Source organism: Eumetopias jubatus, unplaced genomic scaffold (assembly GCF_037043125.1).
Source record: "Eumetopias jubatus isolate StellerSeaLion01/CBP00866 unplaced genomic scaffold, mEumJub1_p1.0 scaffold_5, whole genome shotgun sequence".
In the NCBI taxonomy this organism is placed as follows: Eukaryota; Metazoa; Chordata; class Mammalia; order Carnivora; family Otariidae; genus Eumetopias; species Eumetopias jubatus.
The window spans coordinates 59,090,095-59,113,524 of record NW_028274811.1 but is presented as its reverse complement, the minus strand read 5'-3'; the positions used below and the strand labels follow the sequence as shown (position 1 = coordinate 59,113,524).

The 23,430-nt window shown below is 38.9% G+C and overlaps 1 pseudogene; it reads right to left on the bottom strand.

Annotated features, from left to right (window-relative positions):
• LOC114217590 (actin-related protein 2/3 complex subunit 5-like protein pseudogene) overlaps positions 1–23,430 on the bottom strand; it is a 27,950-nt pseudogene extending 4,520 nt beyond the window's left edge.

The window sequence follows — 23,430 nt, the reverse complement described above, 5'->3', positions numbered from 1 at the left end:
ACTACATAGTAAGTTATATAGTATACAATACATACTATGTTATATATTATATATAGTAAATTATGTAGTATTATAGTAATTATATAGTAATAGTAAAATATGTAATACATAGTAATATATAGTAATATGTAGTAATGTATATATAGTAATATATAACTATAATAATGTAGTAAGATAAGTGTTACAGTCCTGTAACTCCTTTGGACACAAGTGTGAGAAGCAGAACAAAGACTACTGTTATTTTTATCTAGGTACGTTTTTAGAAAACTGATTCTGGTTTTTCTTCATGAACCATAAATTATATAATCACACTTGATATTACCTAATGTCTGTGCAGTTTCATAAAAGTCTTCAAAGTAAGGACAGTTTACAATTCTTAAGTTGTAAATTAGGCATAAATCATCAGGGAACTCTTGTAAAAGAGGAAATAATCATAGCAGTCTAACCCATTTTCTAATCTCCCAAAAGAAATACCCCAAATCTAACTATTGGGTTTTTATAGAAAGTTTACCTTAGTTTTCTCCCTCTTTAATACCGAGAATTAAAAAAAAAATCAGTTTTATTTAAAGTAGTTATTCTAAAGAGGGAAGAGAGAGTAGAGGCAGTAAAAATTTCTTGCATGTCTGGCATGGGTCAGGCCCTGAAATGCTCGAATCTCAACACACACTTTCTCCTATACAATATACCTTTGGGAAGCAAATATTATTATCATCATTTCACAAATGAGAAAATGAGAACTCAGAGTTGAAGTGAATCTAAAGGTTATTTTAAGAATTACGTGAAATAGAGGCCTCATATCTGGGGTTTTATATTGTTTGTCCTTTCATTCTACATTAGGCTTTATTATATTGCCCAAGGACAGAATTCCACGTTGGGTTCTTTTTGGGGGGTTGTTCTTTTTTTAGAGAAGTGGCATAATCTCGTTGGTTTGTTAAGTATGCCCTTTTAACCCAAAGTCCAACTACCAGATGACTGGGGAGAAATTCTGACAGGGATGAGGATAACTATATCCATACTTTCTAGGTCTGAGAACCAAGCTCTCCCCCATCCCCACCACATCACCTCCTTTCATTGAAACAGCCCTTGGGGCAGCTGCCATAGTTGGTTTCCCTCCATTTGCACCCTCAGGAGTTTACTGCCTGTCTCTTGGTATGGTCTTAGGCCGTGGGACTAAGGGAGGATATTTTTTCCTCCCACAAAACCCAGTACAGTCCTGCTCAAATCTCATACTGTTTAGACATCTTCGCTAAGGCCCTGGGTTCTGCTGGGGGATGGGCCTTATACAGGGAGGTTTTCATGATTTACTTTTTTTTTATATGCTTTGATAAATCACAATTTTATCTTTTGACCCTCTCTTTACATTCTCACAGCCCCTCTCTCATGGAACCTGACACATTGCCCTAGGAGCTTGGTTACAAGACAGTGGAAAACCACCACACAGGGTTGCAAGCAAACTGTCCCTTTATCTTTAACCACACCAATATCCCTGGACCAAGCCTGCCCATCATGATATTCTCCAACCTTGAACCATCTTCACGAATCAAGAGATGGTTTCAAAGGTCAAAGCATAGATTTGTTCATATTCTTGGTTCTAAAAACTGCTTAGTCCGAGGCCTGGGCATTAGCAAAACTGTCTCGTTGACTCCTCCTAAAAGCCCATAAGGTCTTAGGCAAATATAACATTCAAATATATATATTTGAATGCAAATATAAAGCATTCAAATAACAGAAGATATGCAATTTAGCCTCCATTGTATCATCCCAGGACTAGATATATTGAGCAATAGTTAAAGAAATTGGAAAGCCTTATCTTTCAATCAATTTCAAACTTCTCCCCTTTTTTGGCTCCTGCAATTGACCTAGAGTCTCTCCTGGAAACTCCTACTCAAGAAATTAGTTGAGGGTGACCGGGTGGCTCAGCTGGTTAAGCGACTGCCTTCGGCTCAGGTCATGATCCCGGAGTCCTGGGATCGAGTCCCACATCGGGCTCCCTGCTCAGCGGGGAGTCTGCTTCTCCCTCTGACCCTCTTCCCTCTCGTACTCTCTGTCTCTCAGTCTCTCTTTCTCAAATAAATAAATAAAATCTTTAAAAAAAAAAGAAATTAGTTGATCCATCCTCTGTAGAACCAGAGAACTCTGTTTATATATTTATCATCTATAGAAATCACTACTTTATATTGGTAATGGAAAAATCGGATTCTGCCAAAAGCAGGACCTTGATTTGGGTGAAAGTGACAAGGAACTTGGGTATAAATAGCTTATTTGAGTGGTGTTCCCAGGAAGCTAGAGGGAAGAACAAGACAGCTAAAGAGCAAAATCCAATAAATGAATTATTTTTAAAGATTTTATTTATTTATTTGAGAGTGAAAGAGCACAAGCAGGGGGAGGGACCAAGGGAGAGGGAGACAATCTTTAGCAGACTCAGAGCTGAGTGTGGAACCCAGTGTGGGGTCCAATCCCACGACCCCAAGGTCATGACCTGAGCCAAAGCCAAGAGTTGGACACTTAACTGACTGAGCCACCCAGGCATCCCTCCAATAAATGAATTATTAAGCAATTTACAACTATAAGTAATTGGGGCTCATTCCCAGTGAGGATCCTCTGAGGAACCATGTAAAATGTTCCTTATAATTGTCCTTCGAAGGACAGAGGCATTTATCCACCAACTCCTATTCCTTATTGGTAGAGATCTTCCCAGGCATGTTAATTACACACACACACACACACACACACACACACACAGAGGCAATCCCTGAGGCAGTAAAGCTCAGAAACTCAGTGAACACTAGTCGTGAGAAGCCATCAATGTACATAGTTACTGTCTACCACAGCTCAAGTCAGAGGTTGCCAAAGGAATGTGACCTTGGGCTCCAGTGAGGTCTATCACCCCTCTTGGCGTACTTCTGTCTCCCTCCAGATTATATATACCACTGGGGCACACACCACACCTTGATTATTTTCACACTCTTGATACCCAGCATAGCATCTGGTATAATGTTGAAGCTGAACGATTTCATGGATGGGTATAGTGAAAGCCAAAGAAATTTCTTTCACAGCAGATTTGCGCTCACCTAACAGTTCCCTAACCTCTTTTTATTACTTGCATTGTTAATAGTAGTTTTTACAATATATTCTGAATTTTTGCCATATAATGCTGTATTTTATCATAGTAAATAAACATTGTAGCAAAATTTTCTAAAAAGATTATTTAAGAACAATGAAATTTCTGTACAAAAAACAAAATTGGAAAACAATTTGCCTTCCCTTTGCCTGCTTTGTCACCCACTTTTCACCATAAAGGGCATAAGAAGATCAGTGATGGTAAAATAAGAACAGAGAACATCTTCGTTGTCAGGCAAGATTCTGAAGAAATTAATCACATTTTCACAAGGGTATTAGACCAGTTTCTCGATTAAATTGTAGTTTGGTACACAAACGAATTTGAAACATAAAGTCAATGGAGATTTGGTGATGTGAAATTTAAAAAAAATTAATGTTAACACACAAAAAAATCAAGTCCAATAATTTCTAAATCAATGGAGTGAGGGTCCCAGAGCATTAGCTCAAGTTAAGAAGTTGAGAACCCAGACAGGTCCACACATGTCAGGGTAGCCCGCAAACAGACTCACCAGAGCACAACCATAATAGGACCGCGAAACATCATGGGAGGGACAGTGGGAGATGCTGACAGCCAGCTCTAGGCCGGAGGCCCTGAAGCCAATGGGGAACAAAAACTCTTCCTTGATCCTCTCACAGACAATATTCTTGGTAGGAAAAGAGTTCAACCCCAAAGGAGGGAATGAGAGAGCCCAGGCTTATTCTATGGACAGGGGCTAAGGCCCCTGATTATTACATTTAATTCATATATAAATTCATGTGTTTTATCATACAACCAGCATCTGTCAGAATTAAGGTTCTGGAATGCCCTATGAGCTTGTATAAATTTGAAAAAAAGGTTTGGCAGTATGGAGGTTCCTCAAAAAGGTGAAAATAGAGCTACCCTACGACCAGCAATTGCACTGCTGGGTATTTATCCCAAAGATACAAATGTAGTCACCTGAAGGGGCACATGCACCCCAACGTTTATAGCAACAGTGTCCACAATAGCCAAACTATGGAAAGAGCCGAGATGTCCATCAACAGATGAATGGATAAAGAAGATGTGGTATATATATATATATATATATATATATATATATATATATACAATGGAATATTATGCAGCCATCAAAAGGGATGAAATCTTGCCTTTTGCAATGATGTGGATGGAACTGGAGGGTATTATGCTGAGCGAAATAAGTCAATCAGAGAAAGATAAGTATCATATGATCTCACTGATATGAGGAATTTGAGAAAGAAGACAGAGGATCATAGGGGAAGGGAGGGAAAAATGAAACAAAATGAAACCAAAGAGTGAGACAAACCATAAGAGACTCTTAATCTCAGGAAGCAAACTGAGGGTTGCTGGGGGCGGGGGGGTGGGAGGGATGGGGTGGCTGGGTGATGGACATTGGGGAGGGTATGTGCTATGGTGAGCGCTATGAATTGTATAAGACTGTTGAATCACAGACCTGTACCCCGAAACAAATAATACATTATATGTTAATTAAAAAAAAAAAAGGACTTAAAAAAAAAGAAAAAGAAAAAGTTTTGGAATAACATTCTGGTGCTTTACCTCACCAAACAAAGAAACACACAAACATTGGTTGAGAAAAATGTAGAAAAGTCAAATGGTTAAATCAACAATCCAATCTAAATCCGTGGAAGGATTATTATATAACCATTAAATAATGTCTTTTTAAAGTGCATAATAACATGAAAAAATAAGCACAATGTGAATGGGAAGAGGCAGGATATCTAGAGTATAAAGAGTAGAAGTATGGGGGCACCTGGCTGGCTCAAGGGGTATAGCATGTGACTCCTGATCTCAGGGTTGTAAGTTTGAGCCCCATGTTAGACGTAGAGATTACTTAAAAAAAGTTGAAATAAATTCTTTAAGAAAAAAAGAAGTACAACTTTATTTTTAAGCCTAAAATCCAAAGATAGATGAGACAACGGACAATTTTTCTTTTTTCTACTTTACTTTCCATTTAGTTAATGACCATCCGTTTCACAATTTTAAAATAAGTTTAAGAGAAAGAATATGGCTTAGTTTTGACTTAAATGGTGTTTGTAAAAACCCCAAAACTTCTACAGGACTTAGAATTGAGATAATTGACTTTACAAACTAGAATAAACTGTTCTGAATCAAATGAATCTGTGCTTTCGCTTATGAATCACCTTTGTTCTCTCTCATGGTCCGGAACACGTAAGTGAAACATTGGAGAACTGTGTGCTGAACAGTTACCTCGCAGAAAGGAGACCCCCTGTGAAAGTTTACTGATGGTATCATAATCCCTTTACCACTGGCTCCAAAATTTAATCACCTCACTCAGTGTAAAAAAACAAAATAACAATCAGAGCTTTAAATCCAAACCTAGCAAGAAGATCCCTTACATATTACCCCTTCTCTTCCCAGTATAATTTGTCCATGAATGTCTTAGGACTAGACATTGACACTGACATTAGCTATGTTTTAAATTTGTAACTAACTTATTTTTGATCAGCAGGTACAAAAATGCTTCTGGCAGGTGATCTCTGCCATAACTAATAGGAGTGTCTTTGTTTAGAGTGCAGGCTGGCCATACCAAAAGTCCAACCATGGGATTTAGGGTGAGGGCTTTGAGTCACATGGTATCATTGATCTGGAGATTGAGTTCAACTTTGTGCGCACTCATTAAGTCAATCAGTTATTCCTAAGGAATGAAGCTCCAATAAAACTCTGGACACCAAAGCTCAGGTGATCTCTGGTTGGTAATAACCTATACATGCTGTCAAATACTACTTCTCACAGATTAATGGTTCATTACTCCACGAGAGAGGATGACAAAAGGTTTGGGTTTGGAACTTCCCCAAACTGTGTTCTGTGTGTCTCTTCCTTTGGCTGATTTTAACCTGTATCATTTCTCCCTAATAAACCATAATCGGGAGTATAACTTTCAGTGAGTTCTATGAATCCTTCTGGTGAATTACCAAACCTGAGGGTGGTGCTGGGAATCTTCCTAACTTACAGGTGATGCATAAGTGATAGCGGTCTTGGGGACTGTGCCCTCAAACTTTGCAGTATGACAAACTCAGAGCGTGTATAGAATATGTAAATGAACACGTACGACATAATTTAGTCTTCAGGCCATAGTTTGCCAACCCCCGTTCTAGCTCCTTAAAATATCTGTACAGTGTAAGTACACATCTAATTTGTTGTGATGCATGTGGAATTCACACTTGTATCCAAACAACTTGGAATATTCTACCAATCAAAATAGAATCTATAATTGTCAAAATCTGTAAATGTTTTACTTATTTTATCTTTTGGTGTTTACATATAATTTATTATTGTCTCCATGTCTGAATGGTCTATTTCAGGCAAATTTCAATCTAAAACTGTGCACTACTTCCTAATAATTATGGTAGTTTCTTAATTTCTCTCTTTCTCTCTCTGTTTTTTATATCTGATATTTTTATTCAAATATAATTAACAGTGTTATATTAGTTTCAGGTGTACAATATAGTGATTCAACAAGTCTGTACATTTCTCAGCACTCGTCATCATAAGTGTTCTCTCGATCCCCTTCACTTGTTTCACCCATGCCCCACCCCCCCACCTCCCCTCTCACAACTACCGGTTTGTTGTCTGTATTTAACATATGAGTGAAATTCTATGGTATTTGTCTTTCTCTGACTGATTTCACTACAGTTATTTTATATATAACATAGCATCAGTTCACCTCAGTGAACTGCAACATTTTTGTGACAAAATCGATGCTGAAAACAAATATATATGTGTGTGCTTCCCTCTTTGCCGCTCATCTCCAATTAGATGTTTTGAATGTTTGTGCCTTTAAAGAACTACAGTTCTTTGTAAATCAACCTAAGTTTCCCACAGTGCTGTTGTAGTAAGCGAATAATCCCCGCAGCATGCGTTTAGGACTATAGAGGACCATAATAGGAATCCTAAAATGCCAAAAAAAAAAAAAATCACAGAAAACACTGTGATTAATAATTCAAGATTAACAATCTTGAATGCACTAGAATTTTCCCAGGAAAGAGGAGGAGTTTGTACCTTTGGCGCATAAACAAAGAGATGCCAAACAACATCTGTTTTTGTTGTTGTTGTTGTTGTTTTCAAACAACATCTGTTTTTAACGTATAAACATTTGTCTCCATGTCTTGATGGTCAACATGTTCCTCCAATCTTATCAAAGAAATTATAGGGAATGTATCATATGGGGAAGCGGGCTGCTTCATTCATTTTGAATCTAGTTTTCTTTTAGTATAAACTCAATTTTCTGTTCTTAGCATATTCTTCTCAATGTTAGACATTTTTAAGAAGATAATCCTTTATTTTATGATTAATTATTAACCATGGGTAATTTATTTCTTCCACTGAATTTTCCATGCTTGTTATAAAGTACCAACAAACTACCACAATTTAATTGCCAAGTTATTCCAGCTGGCAACAATAACGAAACTATCTACTGATCAGATTGTCCCATCTATAAAATAACAGAATATGTCTGATCACCTAACCAATTTCCTCCCTTTGGAATATTGATGGGAGAGCTGTGTCATGTTGGCAGTAGCGTCCACTTCCACTCGGCTATTGCCTGGCACGGGACAAATACTCTCTACTCAGCCAGGATGTCCATTCAATTTTCTGACATCTACCACCAAGCTGACTTCACAGGAGAGAGCAGAGTGGAGGAAAACTTACATTCCTACACTACTTTGGTGCAGCTATGTACACAGGCTTATTCCTAAGTCCCCACAGCATGGGTAACACTGGACTGTAGTGTTAAAATTTTACCGAGGGCTCGGAAAGATTAAAGGAGAATTGGAACATACAAAAAGAAAAAATGTAAAATGGAAATTTAGATTTTGGTCCTGGAGTCAATCAGCCAGTACTGAGGATCCCCTGCAGCCATTTCCCTCGTCAGCCTTGGTACGTCACAAGTAGCCAAGGTTATCTTGTCTTCCACAGTCATGTATCTTTGTCCTATCCTCCTTTACCAGAGTCAACCACTGCTACCAACAAAGTGAGAGAATGAAGTTCTTCCTTCCCCTAATTCAAGGCCATCTTTACTTTTACTACAAGAAATTGACAATGGGTCTACCATTTTCTTCAGGAGAAATATCCCCACCCTCACCCTCAGAGATCCTTTGGCCCCCAAAACCTATGCAAAGTAAGTGAGTAGTTGCCAGTGCACTTTCCAAACTCTGCCTCCTTCAGTTATAAATGGCATCCCATGGGAGACCTTAACTATCCAGTACACGGTGGGCTGCAACAATCCAGTGCAGTTTCACTTCACAGTCTTTCCGTGTGCAGAGAGGAAGAAGTTAGACCTATGGGCCCCCTCTAGTCTCATGATTTCCTGTGAGGAAATAACTGAATAAAAAGGCACTCAGCTCGCAAAAAAAGCAATTATTTTTGAATTAGTAGAAAGATTTCCCTCCCTAACCGTATCATTCTGGAAAGACTTAACACAATTTAGATTACTAAACAAAATTTAATGTTTCAGTCAGACACATTTGCATTTCGTTCAGGATTTCCGTAAGAACAATGGTCAGGTACCGGTTTAAAACAAAATGATTGTAAAAGTTCACCACACCTGCCACACCCAGAACAAAGAGAAAAGAGGTTCCAGGTTCAAGGACAAATTCCACTGACCAAGAAGGCAGAAACTGCTCACACCTGAGTCAAATGGTTTTCTAGTTTGAACAATTTCCCTGAGGCACCAGTTACTCTAGTGTATGATTATAGTCCAATTTTGCCCTGGCTGGTTGAATTCTCTGATGCTTTAAGTTGTCCAGAAGTTCAGTTAGTCTTATAGAGTCCAATGTCCAAAAACCCCAGTTACAGTGAGAAACATGTTTGTTTGTTTTCAAACAGTGCTTCTTTCTTGACAGTATTTAATTCATTCTGCTATAGAATTGTTCATAAACACACCCCCAGTGAGAGATGACTGAAAATACAGGCACACTGACACTGTATGGGTTATTCAAACAACATATGTGTATGAATGAAAAATACTATCAAGTAGAAACTATTAAATATCAAGCATTATTATATTAAGGAGAATAATTACAGTAGCATAGCCTAGCCTTATATGGCCTGGCTTGTCTATGAAAGATACCACATGGAAGAGTCACTGACCAAATATTCTTGTTATAGTAGTCCTTATAAAGAATCATCTCAAAAAACAAAAACACAAGATATAATTTTTAAAAAGTACATTTTGGGGTTTATAGATTGTCTTTTTTTTTTCTAATTCACTAATGTCTATAACTTTATTAATTCTATTTTTAAAGTTTGTTTTGCATTTATGTTCTTAAGATTCTTGAGATGGATGTTGAGTTAATTTTAAAAATTTTTTAATGATAAAATCATTTACATCTACAAATTTGCCTCTAAATTTTCCATGTATTTTCAGTGTAGTATTCTTGTTATCATTAATGTTCAAATGATCTTTAACTTCCATTTTAATTTTATTTTTTGGATCCAATAGTTACTTAGAAGAGTGGTTAATTTTTACTGTATTTTGTGATCTGAGGATGTAGCCCATATAAATTACATAAATTAAATTGCAGTATTTTCTTTTTGGCCTGAAATATAATCCTGTTTTTTGGTAAATATTTCAGGACAATGAGAAAAAAGTAAGTATTAACTGCTTACATGTTACATACGTGACAATATTTTTTAATAAAATAAATTTTATTAATCATGCTCAAGGGGTTCAAAAGCAGAGTTGAGCTGGCAGAAGAATGAATCAGTGAGTTTAAAAGAATGAATCATTCAATTGAGATTATCTGGTCTGAGAAATAGAAAGGAAAAGAATGAAGAAAAACGTCCACATTCCAGGCACCTCGGTGGCTCAGTCAGTTAAGTGTAGGCCTTCAGCTCAGGTCAGGATCCCAGGGTCCTGGGATAGAGTCCCATGTCAGTCTCGCCACTCATCAGCGAGTTTTCTTCTTCCTCTCCCTTTGCCCCTCTACCCCACTTGTGCTCTCTCTCTCTCAGATAAATAAATAACAATCTTAAAAAAAAAAAAAGAAAAATGTCCATATTTCCTTTTTTTAAGTTTATTTATTTGTTTATCTATTTAAGTAACCCCTACACCCATATGTGGGGCTTGAACTCATGACCCTGAGATCAAGAGTCCCATGCTCTTCTGACTGAGCCAGCCAGGTGCCCCCCAAAATGAACAGATTGCAAAAGATCTTCAGAACATCATAAAGCAAATGAACAAATGCATTATGAAAGTTCCAGAAAGAAAGGAAAAAACAAAAGAAACAGAGAGAAAGAAATAATACCCCAAAACTAATCAAATTTGATGAAAATCATTAATGTACACATCCAAGATATGCAATAAAGGATAAACTCAGAGATCAAAACCTAGACACATCATAGACAAATTGTCCAAACACAAAGACGAAGAGAGAATCCTGAAAGCAGCAAGAAAAAAATGACTTACGAGTACAACGGCTACTCAATAAAATTTACAACTGACTTCTCATCAGACACTATGGAGGCCAGAAGGCAGGGAGATGGCATAGTCAAAGTGCTGAAAGAAAGACTGTCAATCAAAAATTTTGTATCCTAAGAAACTGTTCTTAAAAAATGAGGAGAAATTCAGACATTCCAAAAAAAAAAAAAAAGAAACAGCAAATTTCTTTTTTTTTTTTAAGATTTTATTTATTTATTTGCCAGAGAGAGAGAGGGAGGGAGAGCACAAGCAGGGGGAGCGGCAGGCAGAGGGAGAAGCAGGCTTCCTGCTGAGCAAGGAACACAATGTGGGACTCGATCCCAGGACCCTGAGATTATGACCTGAGCCAAAGGCAGATGCTTAACCATCAGAGCCACCCAGGCGCCTCAGCAGATTTCTTAATAGCAGGCTTGCCCTACAAGAAATACTAAAGTGTGGGATGCTTGGGTGGCTCAGTTGGTTAAGTGTCTGACTCTTGATTTGGCTCAGGTCATGATCTCAAGACTCATGAGATCAGGCCCTGCCTCGGAGTCTGCACTCAGCATGGAGTCTGCTTGAGATCTGCCCCCCCCAACCCCTCTCTCCACTTGTGCTCTCTCTCTTTCTCTCTCAAATAAATAAATAGAATAAATCTTTAAAAAAAACGCTTTTCCTCTCCTACTTGAATTAAAAGACAGTTGCATAAAGCAGTAATTATAAGATTTTGTTCATAGGTTTATAATGCATAACATGTAATCCATATGACAGTAATAGCACAAAGGAGGGGGAAGAGAATGGAACTATACTGAGGCAAATTTTTGTTTCATTCCTGAAATTAAGTTTCTATTGATCCAAATTTGGTTGTTCTAGGTTAAGATAGTAATTATCATTTACTACAATTAGTGTCTTAGTGGGCAGCCACTAAGAAACTAACTCAAAAAAAGATATAGTAAAAGAAACAAGGCATGAAATGATGCTCATCAATAGTCATTGGGGAAATGCACATCAAAATCACAATGAGATATGACTTCAGATCCACTAGGATGACTGTCAGGAAAAAGATGGACAATAACAAGTATTAACAAGGATGTGGAGAAATTGAAACGCTCATACATTGCTGGTGGGAAGGTAAAATGGTGCAGTCACTTTAGAAAACATTTTGGAAGTTCCTGAAAGGACTAAACATGGAGTTACCACCTAACCCAGCAATTCCATTCACAGGTATATAACCACAGTTGTTGAAAACGTATATTCACACAAAAATTGTACATGAATATTCATAGCAGCATAGTATGTAGTGTTCAAAAATCAGGAAATGTTGAATGTGGTTTGTGAAATTGTCCTCCATTACAAGCCCAAGGTATTGCTTTCTATATGAAGCTATTGAAAAATGCTGGGTAGAACTGAAGGGGTTAGTGAATGAAAGATGGAAAAACCAGAAAGTAAGAGGTAGAATGAAAGAAGATAGAATAGAAGGTGAATGACAACTAGTTAGGGAAGATGAGTGAAGAAACAGAGGGAAAAAAAAAAAAGATGCCCAGATACTTCTTCATCATGATATCTGTGTCCTACACTCTTTTTTCCCACATGAAAAGGGATATTTATACATTTAAATAGTGAAAACATAATCAAAAGGATGAAGCTAACATGTTCAATAGCTCTACAGCTGTTCTTACTCCATCACTGGTGTTAACTTTTGAGATACATTCTCAGACTTTTTGTTTAAATAAAAAACTGGCTGTTTAGGGTAGGTATGAAGATTCTTTGTCCAGACCCCCTCCAAGAAAGGACTTGATGCCTAAGCAGTGGGGAATGTAGCCAGCGGACAACTTCTAGCTATGAGCTTTTTCCAGAGAGCTGCTTTGCCTGAAGCCTTCCTCTTCCTAGGGCATTCTGGATCTGGTGATTGAGCAAGGTAAGGCTATAGTCTTGGCCATTTGGGGTACTGTTCTTCCAGTGTTCCCTGCCATGTTGGGGTACTGTTCTTCCAGTGTTCCCCGCCATGTTGGATGACGTTTTCGGACCTGCATAGGAGTACTACTTCTCTCCCTGCCCAGTCCTGTTTCCTTCCCTACTTTTCATAAGTATTGATCTTAGTGAAACATCTTGCTCCCAAAGCTCTACCTCATCTTTTGCTTCTAGAGAACCTAACCTGTAAGATAATAATTTTCTTTTACCTTCATGCATGAGGGAGAAGAGAGAAAGCCAGTAATCCTCTTCTGTTCAACAAAGAAAATTCACAAGTATTTATGTCTTCTGGAAAACAGGGATGTCAACTTAAGTATATATTACTAGGCAACACATTATTAAGTAAAACAACAAGTTTATAACATTTTAAGGATTAAAGATTACTTTCACAGGCCATAGCAACAATCTTTGGGGTCCAGTTGTCTAAGAGGAGTTGGCACTTGATGAGGTCAGCAAACGACTGCCCGGTCCAACAACCTGTTTCTGTAAATAAAGTTTTATTGGAACACAGCTATGCCCATTCGTTTGGCTGCTTTCATGCTTCAGCAGCAGAATTAAGTAGCTGCAACAAAGACCACAAGGCCTGCAAGTCTCAAATATTTACTTTCTGGCCCCTTAGGAAAAGGAGATTCTTTGGCTGGAAGTAACTTCTGCAAGAACAGTTTTATGATGCAAAGTACTATTTGCTTTTCTCTTCAGTGTAGTGAGAGGGAGTAGCCACACGTGCCCCCAGTTTTTAAAGGCCAAGCCCTAGGATTTCATTAATTTTGGCACTGAGGAAAAAAAGGCAATTTCAAGAAAACCCAACATGATATTGAAAGAACAGGGCAAAACAGTACTACTAACAAATGAAATAAGGAGAATATCATATTTTGAATCTACATTGGTCACAAGTTAGAAATATGAACAGCATTTGAGGAGTCTCAGGTCCAAGGCTGACAAGATCAGGTTTGGGAATAGAAAGATAAAAAGGAAATCCATACACCATGATTTGTTCTGTCATCGATTTTATCAAAAGACTAAATGAAACACAAGCAGCATAAACAAAAATCCATTAGAGTGAACAAGACCTTCTGGTGACTTCTTTCTGATCCTCTATGGGGTGTGCCAAGGTGGAGGCACAAGGTAAGGAATTATCTGGGTCCAATGTGGCCCTGATAAAGTAACCCTAAGGAGAATCATGGCCTCCCACCCACAGAGCCCCAGCTGAGCCCGCAAACAGTGTATACTACACCCAGACTCCATGTGTGGGCTTTCCTGGTTCTGAAATTCTTGCTACCCCACACTTATTCAATCCCTACTGGTCTGCTCCTTTAATATAGGACCTACAAATGTTCTAGGAATTGCCCATTTATGGTCTTTACCACTGACAGGTGTCATAGGAAGAGAAAATCAGGGCTTGCAGCATGTTCTGAAATCTCTTTCCCAGGCTCTGTTTCTTTCACTCAACTGCTGTTCTTTTCAAGTCCCCCCCGGCTCCCTTCTTGCCCTAGGACTTGAGTCATCTGTTCTCTCTCAATTGCTCTTTGCAGATACAGGAAAAAAAAATACATCACTCATTTATTTTCTTCAACTAGTAGCTATTGCAGACAAATGATAGTTTGACACTTGGTACAAGACTTTTGAAATACTTTTAAATCATATACATAGCTGTCCTCACCAACTTTCCTGTGGCTTCCAGTAACCACTGAGCTTTCAGTCTGGCCAAAGCAGATTACCAAATACCATGTCTTCAGTGTGTGTGTTTTTCAAGATACAGGGTTAAAAAATATTGATTTGACATGTGACCTGTGCCTCTTCAGTCACGTGTCACATTTTCCTGGCATCATTCTCTTTTGTTCTTTGAGACAATGTTTATCCACCATTTATAATGATCTCACTTTTTAATGTGATACCTTCCTTTTCCAAAACCTATTTATATACTACTAAATCAAGCTGTGATAAGACATTACTTTTTCATTCCAGTCCGATTCTACATAATAATTTCCCACTTGAAACAACAATTATTTTATCAAGAAGAAACAGCTGCAAACACAGCAATTCCCCTGAACTACCGTTAATTGCATGTTCCCTGCTATCAAGCCAGATGTTTAGCTCTGAATACTGAGCTTTCGATTTAAACGGGTGGGAAGTGTGGAGATGAGTAGACACTGGCTGTGCTCCTCTGAGATGGAGGTATGGTCCCTCTGCCAGGCTCCCTAACCCTGGAAAAGATGCCACTCCCCTCAGTCCTTCCCCTTTGACCCTATTCTCCTTGGAACTCCTGCCCTGACTTCCTCAGCGAGTTCTCAGAGGCCAGTTGTAACCTCCGAGTTCTACTGTTCACATCTGTCATTCCGGAGAATTTTAGGGTAGTCAAAATTAATTTTTTTTAAACTTTTTATTTATTTATTCATGAGAGACAGAGAGAGAGAGAGGCAGAGGGAGAAGCAGGCTCCCAAGGAGCAGGGAGCCTGATGCAGGACTCGATCCCGGGACTCTGGGATCGTGATCTGAGCCGAAGGCAGGCGCCTAACCATCTGAGCCACCCAGGTGCCCATGGGTAGTCAAAATTAGTAATGCACAAGGGTTCACAGCCTCTTTCTTTCTCCTCGCATGCTAAGTAGGATTCAGGAGTTGTTCATTCTCTAGGCATTTTCTCACTCGTTTTTCCTCTTGGGCCTTATTAGAGAGATGGGGGAAGGGAGAAGAAAGTCTCAAGCCTTCGCGACACAAGTGACATGAATGTTTTTGGCTGGGAATTGACGGTGCGGGTGGGGGAGGGTTTTCCGGAGCAGCTGCTTCCAAGTTTGGGAATGACAGAGGTACAGATGGAGGATTTTTTAATACATTAGGTGCACCTGCTAAAATTTATGAAAATTGTGATTATAAAATAGGAGGTGACTGTTTTGAACCAAGGGAAGGATGAAGAGAGGGGCAGGAGCGTGAGGATGCTAATGCTCTCATCTTTTAAAGCGGGGAGGCCTTGATGACATATACAATCAAAATATGTGGGGGTTTTTTAAAGCACATCGAGTATACCTTTTTAATATTTTAGAGTATTGAGAATCCCTTAGGAAATAATATCTCTTGTGCTAGAGAAATGTTTATTTGGAACTCAACAATTCCTTCAGTTTCTCTTCAAATTTCCTTTTTTCAATTCAGGTAAGTTGGGGTGCTTGGCTGGGTCAGTCAGTAGGGCATGCAACTCTTGATCTGGGGTTGTGAGGTTGAGCCCCATGTTGGGCCTAGAGCTTACTTTAAAAAAATTTTTAAAAATTCAAGTTTAAGTTTAATATATTTAATATAGTGTGATCCTTTTTTATAAAAGTATTTCTTCTGTGTGTATACTTAGAAAGATGTATATAATAATATTAATCTAAAGCTAATAAAGGTCATTTCGGGGTGTCAGATTTGAGGTGATTTTTGAACTTTTAACTTAGTGCGATTCTGTCCTTATACAATGAGTATAAGAATAGACTGATTTTTCTTTTTTAAATATGGGGGAAAACATGCCAACATGATAATAGTGATTAGTCCTGGGTGGTGGGAATATGGATGAGTTTTTTTTTCTTTGTTCTTATTCTAATCTGTTCAGGTTGCTATCACAAAATACCACAAACTGAGTGACTTATAAACAAAAAAAATTTTTTTTTCTTGCAATTCTAAGAGGCTGGAAGTCCAAGGTCAGGCACCAGCACGGTCAGCTTCTGGTGAGGCCTCTTCCAGATTCCAGTGCCTTCTGGCTGTGTGCTCCCATGAGGGAAGGAGTGAGGGAGCTCTTTGGTGCCTCTTTAATAAGAATACTAATTCTGTTCATGAAGCCTATACCATCACAACCTAAGCACCTCCCAAAGGCCCCACTCCTAACACCATCACCTTAGACATCTGGAATTCAACATATGAACTGGGGAGGGGGACACAAAGATTCCTTCTCTGTTAATATTCGTTTACTTACTCCATGGCCATTTTATGAAAATGGTAATAGCAAAGCATTATGTTTTCACACAGAACCCTTCAACCAAAGATGGTTTACATAGACATGCCTTAGAAAAGTAGCACTGATTCCAAGACAAATCATTACTTATCTAAGGACTGGTGTGTACAAATTTAAAGAAATAGCAGCAATAATTGCTGTGTCTAAGAAAGAAACTCAGAGGAGGGCAAACTTAGTCCAAGAGAAAGAGAACTAGAATGTTCGGGGATTTCACAACTCCCATGAAAATTACCCCAGCAATCAAATGAATGACTAATAATAAATAGCTAAGACGTTCGAATATCTAACTGGTAATGTGTACAAGTAACCTTTTCATGCATTCTACAAGATAGAGATAATGATTTCTTTGCAGATTAAATAACATCAGGAGGTTAAGAGGAAAGCATTAGCAGCAGTTAGCTGTCACTTGGAGATTTCATCAAACGTGTTGTTCAAAATCGACTTGTCTCCCGTGGATTAATGCTCTCTTTTCAATATATTATTTTCAAAGTTTAATGCTAATGTATGGAAAATGAAATATAAAAAAATAAAAACTTAAAACCCTCAGTTTTCCATTCATATTTTCCTCTACCTCCTTTTACTTTCCTTCATCCAATTTTAAAAATATTTTTCTCTTCTTATTTCTCCCTTATTTTTCCTTGCAGACTCATTTATTACTGGCTCTTTTCAACCAATGTCTTCTCTGTCTCACACAGACTTTTTTTCTGATTTTCTTTTAAATGTTCAACTCTGTAGACACTTTACTGAAATTAGACTTAACTAGTTTACATGGCACTGTTCTGTAACTTTTTTTCTTTTTTCTTTTGGCCACCACCAAAATTTCCTGATCATTCATACCAATACACTTGATGGAAAACTGACTCTCAGACCCCTGGCTTCCTGTTTCCCCATCGTCATAGACAATGCACAGTCCGTGCCACGGTTGCCGTCTTTCTGACCTCTCTCCTCTCTGCCCCTCCTCCCCCCCCACCTGTGGACACAGCTTGGCTGCCCTCCCTCAGGGAGCCACCACAGTTCTCTCAAGGTTGCTCTCGTCTTTTCAGTCTCTGCGCTTTCACCTCATTTCGCTCTTCTCTCAGCTAAAAGATCACTTTTTCTAAAAACGAATTTGGCCTTTTGCAGCCCTGCTTAAAGTCTTCAGTAGCTCCCCATTATGGGACAGGATGAAGTCTGAACAGGCCCTCTGTCGCCTGATACCTATCTACTTTTCTGAGCCTTGTTTTTCTTAGTCACCCTCTCATTCCCTATACTAAGTAATTCCAGTCCCTCTAAAGCATGCTGACACTGTGCAATTAATAGATCTATGCCTTTGCTCACCCTTTTCCCTCTGCTGAACACTGATTCATCTTTTAAGATTAGATTCAAAGGAATATATGAAAGATGCTCAATCCCACCAGAAGTTGGGGAAGTGGAAATTAAAATGATAACTTTTCCCCTTATCTGACAATCAAAATATTAAAATATTTAAAATATGCTACTTCTGGTTTCCAGTTCTACATGTATGGAACTTAGAAGTTGCTACTCCATCCTAACAAGGGAAAAGCTGAACATGCTGAAAAATCAACAATTCCTCTTGGATCCGTAAGAGAAGAAGCCACAGGGAAAACCACTGCCCCCAGGATCGGAGAGACAGACCGGAGAATACAGTGTCCTGGCTTACTGGAGCAGGACTCACAAGCAGAAACTGACAGCAGAACCAGGGCCAAGGTAGGAAAACCTAAACAGTAATTGACGAATTGCTGGGGACGCAATGTGGACAAATCTGACAGCTGAAAAATCCAGAGGGTCTTATTCATAGGGGAGCTCCCCATGCTTTTGTGACTTTTGCCTCTAAGACTTTAACCAGGTTCCCATGGTGAATATTGGAGAAAAATTCTGTCATGCTTCTGGCAGAAGAGGGCGGTAGGAAGGGACTAATTTGATATGTCAGGGCATTCTGTTCTTAACAACGTCTGCCCTCAGGAGAATCTAATTAACCATAGCCTAACCCCTATTCTGCTGTGGTATGATCAGAGCCTAACTGATCTGGAGGCAGGGGGAGAGCCAACTCCAGCACACTCTAGCCATCTTGTCCCATTAAACAGGGGAGAAAAAAAACCCAAGAAACACTTGTGAATTTCACACTCCAGAGACATGTGCTCGCTAAAAGACTGAGACCTAATCCGAGGACTATAGAACGTTTCCTCTCCCCACACTTCACCACTGTAGTACTAAAGGCCTAGTCACAACAGTTCCTTTTACTGGGCACATTATGTCCAACTATCAAAAAAAATTTCCAAGGTATACCAAAAGGCAAAAAACATAGTTTGAAGAGCTCAAGCAAGCATCAGAGCCAGATATGGCACAGGTGTTGGAATTATCAAACCAGGAATTTAGAACAGCTACGATTAATATGCTAAGGGCTCTAATGGATAAAAATAGACAGCATGAAAGAACAGATTGTCACTGTAAGCAGAGAGATGGAAATCCTAAGAAAGAACCAAACAGAAAAGCTGGAGATCAAAACCACCGTAACAGAAATGAAGACCACCTTTGATGAGTTTAGGAGCAGATGGCACACAACTGAGGAAAGACTCTCTGGGTTTGAGAATATATCAATAGAATCTTCCAAAACTAAAAAGCAAGCAGAACAAAGATGAAAAAACAGAGCAGAATATCCGAGGACTGTGGACAACTACAAAAGATGTAATATATGTATAATGAGAATAATGAAGGAGAAGAAGAGAGAAAAGAACAGAAGAAATATTGGAAATGATAACGACTGAGAATTTCCCCCAAATTAATGTCAGGCACCAAACCACAGATCTGAGAACCTCAGAGAATACCAAGCCAGACAGATGCCCTAAAGAAACTACACAGGGGCATATCATATTCAAACTTCAGAAAATCAAAGAAAAAGAAAAAAAATCCTGAAAGAAGTTGGAGGAAGAGGGGGAAATGCCTTATTATAAAGGAGCAAAGATAAAAATTACATCCAAAGTCTCCTCAGAAACGAGCAAGCAAGACGAGAGTGGAACGAAGTGTTTAAAGTATTGAGAGAAAGGGGTTCCTGGTGGCTCAGGAGTTGAGCAACCAGTTCTTGATTTTGACTCAGGTCATGATCTCAGGTTTGTGAGATCGAGCCCTATGTTAGGCCACGCTCACTGGGGAGTCTGCTTGTGTCCCTCTCCCTCTCCCTCTGCCCCTCCCCCCTGCTCAGTTGCTCTCTCTCTCTCAGATAAATAAGTAAATCTTGAAAAAAATTAATAAAGTGTTGAGAGAGAGAGGGAAAAAAGGCAACCTAGAATTCTGTACCCTGCAAAATTAACATTCAAAAGTGAAGGAGAAAAAACAGAAGATTTTCTCAGGCAAGTAAAATCTTGAGAGAATTTGTTGCCAGTAGATCCACCTTGTGAGAAATGTTAAAAGAAGTTCTTTAGAGGAAAGGAAAATAACAAAGGTCAGAAACTCAGATCTACATAAGTAACATCGAAGAAGGTATAAGTAAAGGTACAAAAAAAGCTTTTATTTCTCTTATTTTAGTTGATTTAATAGATAATACTTTGTCCAAGGTAATAATAGCAATGATGTATTCAATTATGTGTGCTTATGTATATATCATGTGTACATATGCTTATACAAGTAAAATGAATGCCAGTAATGATACAAGGGGCAAGAGAAAGGAATTAGGATTATTTTGTTATTATAAGGTATTCTCACCACCTGTGAAGAGATACAGTGTTCTTTGAAAGTGGACTTGGATTAGTTGTAAACGTATATTGCAAACTCTAAGGCAACCACGAAAAGAAGTTTAAAAAAAAAGACATGTAACTAATATGTTAAGAAAGGAGAAAAGAGGGCGCCTGGGTGGCTCAGTTGGTTAAGCGACTGCCTTCAGCTCAGGTCATGATCCTGGAGTCCCGGGATCAAGTCCCACATCGGGCTCCCTGCTCAGCGGGGAGTCTGCTTCTCCCTCTGACCCTCTCCCCTCTCGTGCTCTCTATCTCTCATTCTCTCTCTCTCAAATAAATAAATAAAATCTTTAAAAAAAAAAAAGAAAGGAGAAAAGATGGAATCATATAAAAAGGTGAATTTAAACCACAAAAAGCAGAAAAAGAGTAGAAGACAGAAATAGGAACAAGGAACAAGGGCAACAAATGTAAACAGTAACAAATATGGTAGATGTTAATCAAGATATATCAATAAGTCACTTTGAACATCAATGATCTAAATGCAGCAGTTAAAAGATAAGAGACTGTCAGAGTGGATGAAAAAACCAAAACCTAACTGTTCTTTGTCTATAAGAAATCCACTTTATTTTTTAAAAAGATTTATTTATTTATTTTGTCGGGGGGCAGGGATACGGGGCTGGATTCCATGACCCTGAGACCACGATCTGAGCTGAAATCGAGAGTCGTACACTTAATCAACTGAGTCACCCAGCCACCCCAAGAAACCCACTTTAAATATAAAGACACATGAAGATTAAAAGTAAATGTATGGAGAAAAATATACCATGCTAATACTAATCAAAAGAAAGCAGGAATAGCTAAATTAATTTCAGACAAAGCAGACTTCAAAGCAAAGAAAGTTATTAGGGGTAAATAAAGGACCTATATAATTACAAAGAAGGCAGTTCTCCGAGAAGACATTCTATCCTTAACATGTATGTACCCAACAATAGAACATCAAACTACAGGAGGCAAAAACTGAACTGCAAGGAGAAATAGATGAATCCACTTGGAGTGAATCATACTTGGAGACTTCAACACCCCTTTATCAGAAATGGGCAGATCCAGCAGGCAGAAAATCAGGAAGGACACAGCAGAACTCAACAATACCATCAACTGGGGTTCCTTCCACAATGTAGGCATATATCAAATCATCATGTTGTATACTTTAAATATATGACAATTTTATTGACTCAGAATAGTCAACACCATGTTTAAGGAGTACGTGGAAAACTGACACTTGATTTCAAGACTTAATATAAAACTATAGTAATCAAGACAGCATGGTATTGGCAAAAGAATAGACAAATAGATCAATGGAATAGAATAGAGCACCAGAAATAGGCCCACATAAATATAGTCAAAGGCTCCTTTGACAAAGAGTCAAAGGCAATACAATGGAACAAAGACAATTTTTTCAACAAATGGTGCTGGGGGCTCCTGGGTGGCTCAGTCATTAAGCGGCTGCCTTCGGCTCAGGTCATGATCCCAGGGTCCTGGGATTGAGCCCCGCATCAGGCTCCCTGCTCGGCGGGAAGCCTGCTTCTCCCTCTCCCACGCCACCCCCCCCCCCGCTTGTGTTCCCTCTCTTTGCTGTGTCTCTCTCTCTCTGTCAAATAAATAAAATCTTTATTTAAAAAATGGTGCTGGAACAACCAGACATCCACATGCAAAAGAAAAATAAATTGAATAAAAAATAAATTTAGACATAGACTTTATACCATTCACAAAATGAGAAAAATAAAAATTTTCCTTTTACCTTTACCTATTTCTCCTTCAATGCTTTTCCTTTCTTTTTGTAGATCCAAGTTTCTGACCTATGTTATTTTCCTTCTCTCTACAGATCTTCTTTTTAAAATTTCTTGCAAGGCAGGTGTACTAGCAACAAATTCTCTTAATTTTTTGTTTGTCTGAGAAAGTCATTTTTCCCTCCTTTGCTTTTGAAGGGCAATTTTTCAGGATATAGAATTCTAGTCTAAAAATGAACCCAAGATCTTACCAGATACTTCATCAAAGAAGATATACAGATGACAAATAAACATATAAAAAGTTGATCCACATCATATGTCACTAGGGAATTGCAAATTAAAACAACAATGAGATACCATTACATACCTACCAGAATGGCCAAAATTCCAGAACACTAGCAACCCCCAATGCTGGTGAGGCTATGGAGCCTCAGGAACTCTTATTCACTGTTGGAAGGAATACAAAATGGTACAGCCACTTTGAAAGATAGTTTGGCAGCTTCTTACAAAACTAAATATATTCTTTTTTCTTTTTTTTTTTTACTAGTAAGCCAAGAACTTTATTGATGCAGCAGGCACTTTACAATGAATCCAAGAGAGCCCGTCTTCTCTCGGAAGACGGGATGTCTGTACAAACCCTCGAAGTTTTACTACTTCAAAAAAACAAGCTCCCCCTTTGACCACAGCCGTTGGATCTGTACCTGCCCAGATCGTCCCTCCCCCACGTGAAATAGGCAGAGCACACAGCTACACCCGGCCGATGCTGACCAGCCACTCCGGCAGACAGTTATGAGGTCAGTTCTGGGTTACTCGTGGACAAAGGCATAGACCATCAGATCCTGCAAAGGATTTAGGAAACAGCCAAGTTCTCCCTCCACCCTGAAAATAAAATACACTTTAGGGGATGCATGTCCTGGAATAATTTAGTTGGGAGTTCCCAGGAAGATGGTCCATTGTCAATCCCTTCTTCATCAGCCTGTGCATCCAAAATTCTTCTCAAGGTAACATGAGTCCTTTTATTTTTTTGAACAGTCTTTCTTGCTGTAAGCACTCTTATAATGGAGCCTAGTCCTCCTAGTGCTAATGCCTTTTCATGCCACTGGAGTAACACTGCACCGCTGTTTTCCGTGGGCTTCTCAAACCCTTTATAAATGTACTTCATTACCAAGTCAATGCCATTTCTGTCCAGCGACTGCACAGCCTGCTCAATTTCACTGCTTTAAAGTTTGTGAGCACTTTCAGCACCACGCCCTGGGCTCGTTCCTTCACGGCCTGATTCTTGGTGTTGATAGGAGAGTTCCGCAAGGCTGCGTGGAATGCCCGAAGCATGTCCGCAGAAGGCCATCCACTTCGCTAGGGTCCGGGCTTGGCTCGCCCGCCGCCGCCTCCTGCTCGTCCACGAATTTGTTCTCATCAAACTCATCAATGTCCACCCGACGGAAGCGCGAGGACAGCGTGTTCCGGGCCAT